The sequence below is a fragment of the Neomonachus schauinslandi genome, chromosome 3 (assembly GCF_002201575.2).
Source record: "Neomonachus schauinslandi chromosome 3, ASM220157v2, whole genome shotgun sequence".
Taxonomy (NCBI): Eukaryota; Metazoa; Chordata; class Mammalia; order Carnivora; family Phocidae; genus Neomonachus; species Neomonachus schauinslandi.
In genome coordinates, this window is record NC_058405.1 from 171,429,683 (window position 1) to 171,443,851 (window position 14,169).

Here is a 14,169-nt window from a genome sequence, read left to right on the forward strand (position 1 = left end):
TACTACATGCCAGGCACCATTCTAAGTATTTTTAAAATGTTAAATTATATAATACATATGTTTTATTAATTCCCTTTTCAAGTGCTTTCAGCTGCTTGTTTTAGATTGCATTTTAATTGTCACTACTTCAAATTTATGATATGAAGCACACATTTTAAATGGACAGAGTATTTTTCTGGGCCTTGTAAAGGTGTACTTTTTTTTAAATTTTATTTTATTATGTTATGTTAATCACCATACATTACATCATTAGTTTTTGATGTAGTGTTCCATGATTCATTATTTGCATATAACACCCAGTGTTCCATTCAATACATGCCCTCTTTAATACCCATCACCAGGCTGACCCATCCTCCTAGCCACCCCCCCCCCAGAACCCTCAGTTTGTTTTAAGAGGCTTTCTTGTGATCTCCACACGCTATCCTAAAATGTATCTACCAATACTCAAATCATAATGTGGACAGAGATAACATAGCTCTGTGAAATTAATGACAAGGCATTCACCTTGATGGGGACCTAGTTGTGAAATGTTCCTGTTTAGATAATATCTGATAATTCTGGGAGAAGTATGCTTTCAATTATTTCACATATTCATTAAGTGAATAATTATTAGATAATAAAGGAGTAAACAAAAAGACCTTCAGTAATTCTTATGAACCTAGAGACCCATGTGGTAAATCTTAGAGCAGAGTTGGGTTCAACAAAGCATCATCCAGTCACCAGAAGGAACTTGGAAAGTATTCTAAAATTATTAACTTGAGTCTCTTAAAAAAAATTTCATTCATGCTGAGCATAATGTCCTCCAGGTTCATCCATGTTGTAACACATGTCAGAATTTCCTTACTTTTACCCCCCTCTTAAAAAAAATCTGAAGACTCAACTTCCTGAAGATTTTCACTCCTCAAACATTATCACATATTATTTCCTATTCTCCAACTCTGTGCCATGTTATCTTGCTTCCTGGGGTATGCACCATGCTGGACACTGTAATTTGTCTCAACTCTGTCTGTTTTTGGGGTATTTTTTTTTTTTTTGGTTTTGTTTGGTTTTAGAGAATCACATGTCTTTTCCATACTTCTACTCTTCAATTATTTAATGGTGGAATGAGGAGAAATTTGGTTACTCACGTGGCATTATGTTTTTACACTTAAGAGGCATCTCAAAGTATAGTGTACAAAAGAATCATCTGGAGAGCTTGTTAAAACAAATGTCTGAGCTCCACCAATAGAGGTTATCATTCAGTAGGTGTGGAGTCAGGTCTATAAAATTGCATTTCTTTCGTAGTTTGTGTGTTCTTGGAGAAATCTTTGCCTAACCCAATGTCACAATGATTATTCTATGTTTATTTATCTTATCTTTTCTTCTAGAAGTCTTGATAGTTTTAGCTCTCACCTTCAAGCTCCATTTCAAGTTGATTTAGGGTATGGTATTAAGAAGAGGAGTTCATTTTTTCCCCCACATGCATATCCAGTTGTTTCAGCACCAACAAATTGCTCTAGCATATCTGTGAAAATCAACTGGACCATGTATGTGTGGATATATCTCTGGATTCTCCATCTGCTCCATACTGGGTTGAATACGGTAGCTTTACAGCAAACCTTCAAAAATCAGGTACTTAGTCCTCTAAACTTGTTCTTCTTTTTTCAAAATTGTTTTGGCTATTCTGGGTTCCTGGAATTTCCATATATATTTTAGGATAAACGTGCCAGGAGTTTGATTGGTATTGCATTGATTCAATATGAGGAGAACTGCCATCCTAGTATTGGGACTTCCAATTTAGGCATGGCAAATATCTCCCTTTGTTTAGATCTTCTTTAATTCCCTTCAGTAAAGTTTTGTAGCATTTAGTATATAGTTCTTACACATTTATTCTCTATAGTTATATAGCCATTCAAGTTTTCTATTCTTCTTGGGTTCATTTGGAAACTGCTGTCTTTTTAAGGAATTTTTCCATTTCAAAGAGAATTTGCCTTTATAAAAAGCTCCCAGATATTGATATGGTACTATACAAGGATAGCACTTTGATACCATTGTACTATATCACTACAAACTGTCAGGGGCATAACAGATTTCTGTTAGGTACTTACTCTTTTATTTACTATAATTTACAGAGAAAACCTCTCAGGATATAAATCTCAGGAAAGACAGTGACATCAAATTCTTAAATATTATCCCAAATAGACATTTAAGTCACAATATGTACAAGTTTTAGAATGGAAGTCATATTCAACTGTCAGTAATAATGGTGAGTGACTTTTAGCATCTATTCTTGTCCAGCTTAAAAATATATAAACAGGATCACATTCTTATACTCAGATGATCTTGTCTCAAGGTAGAAATAAAATGACAGGCTATAACTGGAACTATTTTTGTGGATTTGAGTAAATGTTGCCCTGTTTTTGCCTATCCCAGAATACTGCAGCAGCACTGATTTCTAAGAAATACCAAATTACCACAATCTGACATACATATGACTGAAGAATATAACAAATCAAGTCAAAGGTTAATGGATGATTAATGGCTAAATATTAGCCTAGTGGGAATCACTGATACTTTCCTTGCACGAGAGATCTGTTTTGAGTCCTTGGTAGGTTATACTTTACATAACTCTGATTCTGCTACTATTTTAGCTATTTCCTGAGAGAAAATGAATGGATTTCTATTATCATACCATAAAGGTGTTAGGTTTGCAGCTTGAAACAAGTAGTTGGATTGGTAACACTTTAAGAACCATGGCTGGCTCAATGTAAACTTGAAATAATTTTCTTGATCAGTGACAATTTAACAAGTATAGGCGGGATCCCAGGTCAACTAATCACATGCTGGTAACAGATCTTCTCTCATATTTCTCTATATTCCTCCTTCTCTTGATGCTTCCTGAGTCTTTGTCAAAAAGGAGTAAGGACTGGGAAAAGAAATGCAGTACAGTGTTTGAGTGATGTTTATATGGCAGGAAGTATAGAACAATTGTTGAGGGGCAGAACGTTGACCTCCTCATTAATTTCAGAAATAAGAAATTCCCATAGAATTTAGGGATTGATAGTGAGGCAATATGTCAGATCCTGGGCATTATGACAGGCCATAAACAAGTGTATGGTAACTAAAATTAGCTTGAGAGGCTTATATCATTTTATTTTGGTCAATTAGGGACCTCAGGAAATTCAACTCTGTTGAATTTAACTTATAAAAGATAAGTATAAGTGGCTAAAGGGGCAACTTATAAATTATCTCTGAAGGAACAACCACCAGTGGTCACCAGTATATTCAGAAGCAAATACTAAGAAGAAAAATACTAGAGATAAAAGGTAAGATGAATAACTAGAAAGTATTTTGTGCATACCTCTCTCAGGATACTTATTACTTCATTTCAGAGTCACCTGTTGACAGGTTGTTTCAGAGTAACCTGTTGACAGGTTAGACTACAAACTTCTTGAGATCTAGAAACTTATTCTAATCATCTTTGTTTCTGTAACACTTGGTGCAAAGTCTGGGGCTTTAACAGGCACTCCATGGATGGTTAAAAATGAATGAGTGACCAAAGATGATACACATATGGCCAACAAGCATATGAAAAGATGCTCAACATCAGTAATCATTCAGGAAATGCAAACTCAAGCCACATTAAGATACCACTTTATACCCATTAGGATGGTTACTATCACAAAAACAGAAAACAAGTGTTGGCAAGGATGTGGAGAAATTGTGCAGCACTGTTGGTGGGAATGGAAAATGGTGCAGCTACAATGGAGAATAGTATGGTGGTTCCTCAAAAAATTAAAAATATAATTACCATATGATTCAGCAATTCCACTTCTCAGGTATATACCCAAAAGAACTAAAAGCAGAACCTCAAAGAAGTATTTGCATAACCATGTTCAGAACAGTGTTACCTACAATAGCCAAGAGATGGAAGCAACCCAAGTATCTACTGGGAGATTAAGAGATAAACAAAATGTGGTATATACATATAAAGGTATATTTTTCAGCCTTAAAAAGTAAGGAAATTCTGACACATGTTACAACATGGATGAACCTTGAGGACATTATGCTCAGTGAAATAAACCAATCATGAAGAGGCATGTATTGTAAGTTTCCACTCACAAAAAGTATCTAGAGTAGTCAAATTCATAGAAACATGAAGTAAAATGGTGGTTGCCAGAAGTTGGGCGAGGGGGACATGGGGAGTCATTGTTTAATGAATATACAGTTTCAGTTTTGCAAGATGAAATGTCCTGGAGATGGTTACACAAGAATGTGAATATGCTTAACACTACTGAACTGTACATTTGAAAATGGTTAAGATGGTAAATTTGATGTTACATAGTTTTTACTATAATAAATTTTTTAATGAATGAATGAGTAAATGAATGAAGGGCTAAATTAATGAATTGATGAGTAAACAATAAACATTTATAAAAATAAAGAGAAAATCTAGTTATATATGATATAAATGATTTAGGACATATCATATTTTAATTTGTTGGTTAAAAAAAATAGTAAGTCTATGGTGCTATCCTGTATAACATTTGCAGATATAGGTATGGTTAGATACTTGGTATTTGGTATTTGTTAGACTTAACAGAATACAGTATTATGTTTGGGACTCTCTAGTTTTAAGAACTGTGAAAAAAGGAAAAAAATTCCGATAAAAGAACAAAACACTCAAAGAAGACAGAAAAAAACAACAACCAGAAAACATGTAAAGAATTACTTATTTCAAGGAAAAGGAAGCCAAGAGTCTTCTGAGTCTTCACATTCAGGTTGGATCATTATAGCAGACAAATTTTAACTTCACAGGTGAAACTGGCTTAAATTGCAATAAGAGATTTAAGAAGATCCACAAAAGACACCAATGAACATTTTAGATTTTTCTAATAAAATTCAAGAGTAGAACTCAGAAGGTCTGACTTGGAATTTTAAGAAAAATATAACTTCGAGGTAATAAGGAAAATTATCTAAAATTTGGACATAAAGCAAAGGACAGTGCCTGTTCTTGCAATGTAATAGGAAGTATTGTGTAACAGACCCACCCAAGGATTATTTCGGTTTCTAGGAGAAATGTACCTTTGTTTGATTTACTGTTTTATATCAATTAGTACCTAGTCTCTGTGAAATTAGATGTTAATTTTCAGATTTCTGTTCATAGAAAAGATAATACAAATGGTTACAGTTTTATTGCTGTGCAGCACATTAACCAGTTTAGTATTTAACTGTGCAGTCTTATTTCAGCATTCTGTGTTTCACTGGCTGTAAGTACTCAGACTTTCAAATGCCCCCTTTAATCAGATTTACCATCTTATTGGTCCCTTTGTTATTGTGTTAAATAATTATTTAACACACACTCACTATGGCTATATATGAGTCATGTTTTTAACTTTTTGAATATTATACTTTTACCCAGTGCTATTATTTGATTTCATTAAGATGGCACCTTTGTTATTCAGATAGCAAATGAATATAAGCAAAGAAAACTCTTATAGATCTATTTATCACTGAATGAAAGAAAATGAGAATATAAAGACAAAGTTCAAAAGGAGCTCTCACTGGAGTGCCTGGTTGGCTCAGTCAGTTAAGCTTCTGACTCTAGATTTCAGTTTAGGTCATGATCTCAGGGTTGTGAGATTGAGCCCTACATCAGGCTACACATTGGGCGTGGAGCCTTCTTAAGATTCTCTCTCTTCATAAAATCTTTAAAAAAAAAAAATTTTTTTTAAAATAAAATAAAATAAAATCTTTAAAAAAAAAAATTAAAAAAAAAATAAAAAGATTCTCTCTCTTCCTCTGCCCCTCCTCCCTCTCTCTAAAAAAAAAAGAAGCTCTCACTGACCAAATCTTGGACAATTTGTGCCTCAATTTAAATAATGAAAGTAACAGCATGTAATCCAATAATTAAAATAAGAACCTAAGAATACAGACTGATATAAGTAAATGAGTGAATGAATGAATGAAGGAGAAAGAAAGGTCTTCTTTACAGTATAATGTAAAAGGAATAAATGATACAGAAAATTACCATTTAAACAACTGATTATTAATTAATCAATAAGAAATTGATTCAGGCAAGAATCATCAATGGATGCTAAAACTAATGGATGAAGATTTCATGAAGAACAGGATATTTATAAAATCTCAAACTATCTCCCCACAAATCAGTTATAAATCACAAAGTGATATAAATTACAAAGATATGAGAAGATATGTGCCCTGAGAAGGACACAATTTCCCTTCATTGGTATTCCTCCCCCAAAATGTATAACCTAAATCATGAGGAAATCTCAAACTAGGGATAAACCTAGGATCATTCTGAAAAAAAATTAACCAGTATTCTTCAAAAAATATTTATGCCATTTTACGGGGAAAAAAGGCACCCTTGTGTACTGTTGGTAGGAAATTGGTGCAGCCACTATGAAAAAAATTATGGAGGCTCCTCAAAAATTTAAAAATAATAAAGGGGTGCCTGGGTGGCTCAGATGGTTAAGCTTCTGCCTTCAACTCAGGTCATGATCCCAGGGTCCTGGGATCGAGCCCCACATCGGGCTCCTTGCTCAGCGGGGAGTCTGCTTCTCCCTCTCCCTCTGCTGCTCCCCCATTTGTGCTCTCTCACTCTCTCTGTCAAATAAATAAATAAAATCTTTAAAAAATAAAAATAAAAATAAAACTACCATATGATCCAGCAATCTTACTTCTGGGTATATATCCAAAGGAAATAAAAACAGGATATCAGTGAGATAACTGCCTTCCTATGTTCATTGCAGCATTATTGAAAATGCAGTGTATAGAAACATACCTTGTTTGGACATTTGTATGTGTACCTTCCAAAGTGTCCATCAATTGATGAATGGACAAAGAAGATGTGGTATGTGTATATAATAGAATATTATTCAGCCATGCAAAAAAAGAAAATCCTGCCATTTTCAACAACATGAATGGACCTCGAGGGCATTATGCTAAGGGAATAAAACAAAGACAAATACTGCGTGATCTCACTTACATGTGGAATCTAAAAACAAAAACAAAACAAAAACCAAAAAATAAACTCACAGAAACAGAGAATAGACTCATGATTACCAGGGGTAGAGGAAAGAGGAACAGAGATTCATGAAAGAACATAAACTTTTACCTATGAGATGAATAAGGTCTGAGGATCTAATGCATAATAAGGTGACAACAATTGATAACACTGTATTGTATACTTGAAATTTGCTAAGAGAGTAAAATTTATATGTTCTCACGCACACAGGGGTGCCTGGATGGCTTAGTCGGTTAAACATCCAACTCTTGGTTTTGGCTCAGGTCATGGTCTCAGAGTCCTGAGATCGAGCTCAGCATGTAGTCGGCTTCTCCCTTTCCCTCTGCTACTCCCCCTCCCCCCTGCTCTCTCGCTCTCACTCTCTTGCTCTCTCAAATAAAGAATCTTGAAAAAAAAATGTTCTCACACACACACAAAGATTTTAAAAACCCTATTAATGTCATTTTAGACAAAGAAAGGCTAAGGTATTGTTCCAGATGAAGGAAACTAAAGAGATATTAACAACTGAATGCAATGTAATATGGTTTCTGGATTGAATCCTGGACTAGGAGGAAAATATATAGAGAACGTTATCAAAATAGTGAAATTGCAACACTTAAAAATGTTTGGTAGATTAGATAATGATAGAAATGTTGAATTTCCTGATTTTGGTCATTGTACTGTGGTTATGTAAGGTAAAGAAAGTCCTTATTCTTAGGACATGCACACTGAGGTATTTAAGGGTAAAGGAGCATGATGCCTACAACTTGCTCTCAAATGGCTCATGAAAGGGGCACCTGGGTGGCTCAGTCAGTTGAGTGTCTGACTCCAGATTTCAGCTCAGGTCATGATCTCAGGGTTGTGGGATTGAGCCCCACAACGGGCTCTGCACTCAGCATGAAGTTTGCTTGTCCCTCTCCCTCTGCTCCTCCCCCCTGCTCTCTCTCTCTCAAATAAATAAATAAAATCTTTTTAAAAAATAGCTCATGAAAACAATTATATCTCTATTTAAATATCTATATCTCTACCCATCTAGATATATACATATATACACATACGCATACACATAAGTACACACATACATATATACGTATATAGTATATTATATACATAGAGAGTGGGAGACCAAGTGCTTTAGGAAATGATAAAGTAAGTGTTGCAAACTGTAAACAAATAATGAATCTAGGTAAAAGGTATAGAGAGGTCACTATACTATTCTATACTAATCTCAGTAAATTTTTACTGAGATTGCAATAATTTCAAAATAAATTTTAGGATTTATTTATTTGAGAGAGAGAATGAGAGAAGCACGAGTGGGGAGAGTGAGAGGCAGAAGCAGACTCCCCACTGAGCTGGGAGCCTGACATGGGGCTCAATTCCAGGTCCCTGGGATCATGACCTGAGCCAAAGGCAGATGCTTAACCACTGAGCCACCCAGTTGCCCCTTCAAAATAAAATTTTAAAAAACCAAGGTTGGATATCAGTGACTAAGACATCTAAAGAAATAGATATTAAATAATAATTTCCCATGATATATAATAAAAGGTAGAAATATATTTTTAGTGGTGCCTGGGTGGCTCAGTTGGTTAAGCAACCAACTCTTGATTTTGGCTCAGGTCATGATCTCAGAGTGGTGAGATCAAGCACCATGTCAGGCTCCGCAGGGAGTCCGCTTCTTTCCTTCTCCCTCTCCCTCTGCTTCTCTCCCTGCTCGTATACTCTCTCTCTCCCTCTCTCTAATAAATAAATAAATCTTTAAAATATATACATATTTTTTTAAAATCTAGTGGTGAATATTAGATAATATTTGAGCACTTATATTCCACGGCTTCCACGACCGGTATGGACAAAAGTTTAAACATTCAAATGATTAATATTTCCATTGTATTCTGAAAATATAAGCACTTAATGGTTAATAAGTAATTATGCAAGAAATCTAATTTCTGGGAAAACTGAAAGGACAGATGACTTCAGTAGGACTTTTATGTATCAATTACTCTCACAAAGTAAGAATTATCACCATTGACAAATAAAGAACATCAGAAAATTGATGTCAGTTCAAAAATTTGTATGGAAATAAATGAACTTTTCAGATATTACATTTCCCTTAAAACACTGCAAACCTATTGATACTTGAAAATTCTGAAACAGTTATGGTCTAAGATGGCTGAGAAAAAAACAAAATGTTTTCATTTAAAAGAACATAACAATGGACAATTTCAAAGTAAAATAAGAATTATTAAAAGAATAGGAGTTGTGAGGGGGGAAAGATGACGGAGGAGTAGGGGACCCTATTTCAACTGGTCCCCGGAATTAAGCTGGATATCTACCAGACCACGCTGAGCACCCACGAAACCAGCCTGAGATGTAAGAAGATCTGGATCTCTACAAACAGAATATCTCAGGCAGTTGGTTTTGAGGTACGAAGTGGAGAGCCGTGATTCTGCGGGCAGATATCAGAGGATAAACGGCAGCGGGAGGGTGCCTGGCCGTGGGGATCCTACACCGCCGGTGAATGACAGCCTCCCGCGCTGCGGACGGGGCACAGACTCGCAGACCGGTAGCATCGGGAAAGGACTTTAGGGCAGCCCCCGGGGTGGAAAACCAGACCGGCAGGGTCACTCGCACGCGAACCGCAGCCCCCCCCCCCACAGAAACCGGAGCGACGGTCACGCGCATGCGAACTGCAGCCTCTGAGATGGAAACCCGGTGCGCCGGGGTCCTTTCGCCGGTGAACTGCAACCCCCGGGGGTGGAAACCCCAAGCGGCAGAGTCGCGCGCTTGTGAATTGGGAGGGGCTGGCGATTTTAGAAGCACAAAGGGCAGAGACGTGCCCCGACCTGGAGGCAGGACTGGGAGCGCTGCGGAGGGGCCCACAACCCAGGACGCTGCAGTTTATAGCAGCACGGACAGAAACGGAGACAGTGTGGCCTGGAGAGCTCACTGAAGAACAAACTGAGGTCTCTCTGCTCTGAGGCAGAGGGTTGGAAACCGTCTCTTCTGCTCTGACTTGCGGAAGAGACGCAGAAAGCCGCCAGGGAAAGGCGCCAGAGAACAAAAGCCCCAAAGACTGATTCCCACTGAACCCATCCCCCGCCACAGGGGCGCAGGGCAACTCCGCCCAAACAGGGTTGCCTGAGTAACAGCGTGGCAGGCCCCTCCCCGAGAAGGCAGGCTGGGAAAACAAGAGGCCAGCAACCCTAAGGTCCCAAGAAAACAGGTGCATCTTGCTTGGGTTCTGGTCAGTAATTTCGACTCTATAGATTCCCTCAAACACCCATCAACAGAATGACTAGGAGGAGGAGCCCCCAAAACAGAAAAGACTCAGAGATTATGACTTATGCTGCAGATTTACAAATGGATGCAGATATAACCAAGATGTCAGAGATGGAATTCAGGCTAGCAATTGTGAAGACAATGGCTAGAATGGAGAAATCAATTAATGGCAACATAGAGTCTCTAAGGGCAGAAATGAAAGGTGAATTGGCAGAACTTAAAAATGCTATCAATGAGATCCAATCCAATCTAGATAATCTAACAGCTAGGGTAACTGAGACAGAAGAGAGAATAAGCGATCTGGAAGACAGTATAATAGATAAAAAGGGAAAAGAGGAGGCCAGGGAAAACAACTCAGAATCCATGAAAATAGAATCAGAGAAATAAGTGACACCATGAGGCGTTCCAATGTCAGAATAATTGGAATCCCGGAGGGAGTGGAGAGAGAGAGAGGACTAGAAGATGTATTTGAGCAAATCGTAGCTGAGAACTTCCCTAATCTAGGGAATGAAACAAACATTCGAGTCCTAGAGGCAGATAGGACCCCTCCTAAGATCAAGGAAAACAGGCCAACATCCCAGCATGTAATAGTAAAACCTGCAAATCTTAGAACCAAGGAAACCATCTTAAGGGCAGTTAGGGGGAAGAGATTCCTTATGTACAGAGGCAGGAACATCAGAATAATGTCAGACCTATCCACAGAGACCTGGCAAGCCAGAAAGGCCTGGCAAGATATATTCAGGGTACTAAATGAGAAGAACATGCAGCCAAGAATACTTTATCCGGCAAGGCTTTCATTTAGAATGGATGGAGAGATGCAGAGCTTCCACGACTGGCAGAAGTTGAAAGAATATGTGACCACTAAGCCGGCCCTGCAAGAAATATTAAGGGGGGTTCTATAAAAGGAGAAAGACCCCAGGAGTGATCTACAACAGAAATTTACAGGGACAATCTATAAAAACAATGTCTTCACAGGCAACATGATGACAATTAATTCATATCTTTCAATAATCACTCTCAATGTGAATGGCCTAAACACTCCCATAAAACGGCACAGGGTTGCAGATTGGATAAAAAGACAGGACCCATCCATATGCTGTCTACAAGAGACTCATTTTGAACCTAAAGATAAATCCAGACTGAAAGTGAAGGGATGGAGATCTATCTTCCATGACAGCGGACCTCAAAAGAAAGCTGGGGTAGCAATTCTTATATCAGACAAATTAGATTTTAAACTAAAGTCTATAATAAGAGACACAGAAGGACACTATATCATTCTTAAAGGGTCTATCCAACAAGAAGATCTAACAATTGTAAATATCTATGCCCCCAATATGGGAGCAGCCATATACATAAGCCAACTGTTAACCAAAATAAAGAGTCATATTGATAACAATACGTTAATTGTAGGAGACCTCAATACTCCACTCTCAGCAATGGACAGATCATCTAAGCAGAAAATCAACAAGGAAACAAGAGCTTTGAATGATACATTGGACCAGATGGACCTCATAGATATTTACAGAACATTCCACCCTAAAACAACAGAATACTCATTCTTCTCGAGCGCACATGGAACTTTCTCCAGAATAGACCATATACTGGGTCACAAATCAGGTCTCAACCGATACCAAAAGATTGAGATTATTCCCTGCATATTCTCAGACCACAATGCTTTAAAACTGGAACTCAATCACAAAGAAAAATTTGGCAGAAATTCAAACACTTGGAAGCTAAAGACCACTCTGCTCAAGAATGTTTGGGTCAACCAAGAAATCAAATAAGAACTTAAACAATTCATGGAAATCAATGAGAACGAAAACACATCGGTCCAAAACCTATGGGATACTGCAAAGGCGGTCCTAAGGGGGAAATACATAGCCATCCAAGCCTCACTCAAAAAAATAGAAAAATCCCGAATTCACCAACTAACTCTACACCTTAAAGAACTAGAGAAAAAGCAACAAACGATGCCTAAGCCATGCATTAGAAGAGAAATAATTAAAATTAGAGCAGAAATCAGTGAATTAGAAACCAGAAACACAGTAGATCACATCAACGAAACCATAAGTTGGTTCTTTGAAAGAATTAATAAGATCGATAAACCACTGGCCAGACTTATCCAAAAGAAGAAAGAAAGGACCCAAATTAATAAAATTATGAATGAAAGGGGAGAGATCATGACTAACACCAAGGAAATAGAACAATTATTAGAAATTATTATCAACAACTATATGCCAATAAACTGAGCAATCTGGATGAAATGGAGGCCTTCCTGGAAACCTATAAGCTGCCAAGACTGAAACAGGAAGAAATTGACAACCTGAATAGGCCAATAACCAATAACGAGATTGAAGCAGTGATCAAAAACCTCCCAAAAAACAAGAGTCTAGGGCCTGATGGATTCCCTGGGGAATTCTACCAATCATTCAAAGAAGAAATAATACCTATTCTACTGAAGCTGTTTCAAAAAATAGAAACAGAAGGAAAACTTCCAAACTCATTCTATGAGGCCAGCATTACCTTAATCCCCAAACCAGGCAAAGACCCCATCAAAAAGGAGAATTTCAGACCGATATCCCTGATGAATATGGATTCCAAAATCCTCAACAAAATCCTAGCTAATAGGATCCAACAATACATTAAAAGGATCATCCACCACGACCAAGTGGGATTTATCCCCGGGATGCAAGGATGGTTCAACATTCACAAATCAGTCAGTGTGATAGAACACATTAATAAGGGGAGGGAGAAGAACCATATGGTCCTCTCAATTGATGCAGAGAAAGCATTTGACAAAATACAACATCCTTTCCTGATTAAAACTCTCCAGAGTATAGGGATAGAGGGAACATTCCTCAAGCTCATAAAATCCATCTATGAAAAACCCACAGAGAATAACATCCTCAATGGGGAAAAGCTGAGAGCCTTTCCCTTAAGATCAGGAACATGTCAAGGGTGCCCACTCTCACCACTGTTGTTCAACATAGTACTAGAAGTCCTAGCAACAGCAATCAGACAACAAAAAGAAATAAAAGGTATTCAAATTGGCAAAGAAGAAGTCAAACTCTCTCTTTTCGCAGACGACATGATACTTTATGTGGAAAACCCAAAAGACTCCACCCCCAAATTACTAGAACTCATCCAGCAATTCAGTAATGTGGCAGGATACAAAATCAATGCACAGAAATCAGTTGCTTTCTTATACACTAACAACGCAACTGTAGAAAGAGAAATTAAAGAAATGATTCCATTTACAATAGCACCAAAAACCCTAAGATACCTCGGAATAAACCTAACCAAAGAGGTAAAGGATCTATACTCTAGGAACTACAAAACACTCATGAAAGAAACTGAAGAAGACACAAAAAGATGGAAAAATATTCCACGCTCATGGATCGGAAGAATAAACATTGTTAAAACGTCTATGCTACCCAGAGCAATCTATACCTTCAATGCCATCCTGATCAAAATTCCAATGACATTTTTCAAAGTGCTGGAACAAACAATCCTAAAATTTGTATGGAATCAGAAAAGACCCCGAATCGCCAAGGAGATGTTGAAAAAGAAAAACAAAGCTGGGGGCATCACGTTGCCTCATTTCAAGCTATATTACAAAGCCGTGATCACCAAGACAGCATGGTACTGGCACAAAAACAGACATACAGACCAATGGAACAGAATAGAGAACCCAGATATGGACCCTCAACTCTATGGTCAAATAATCTTTGATAAAGCAGGAAAAAACATGCAATGGAAAAAAGACAGTCTCTTCAATAAATGGTGCTGGGAAAATTGGACAGCCACATGCAGAAGAACGAAACTCGACCATTCTCTAATACCATTCACAAAGATAAACTCAAAGTGGATGAAAGACCTCAATGTGA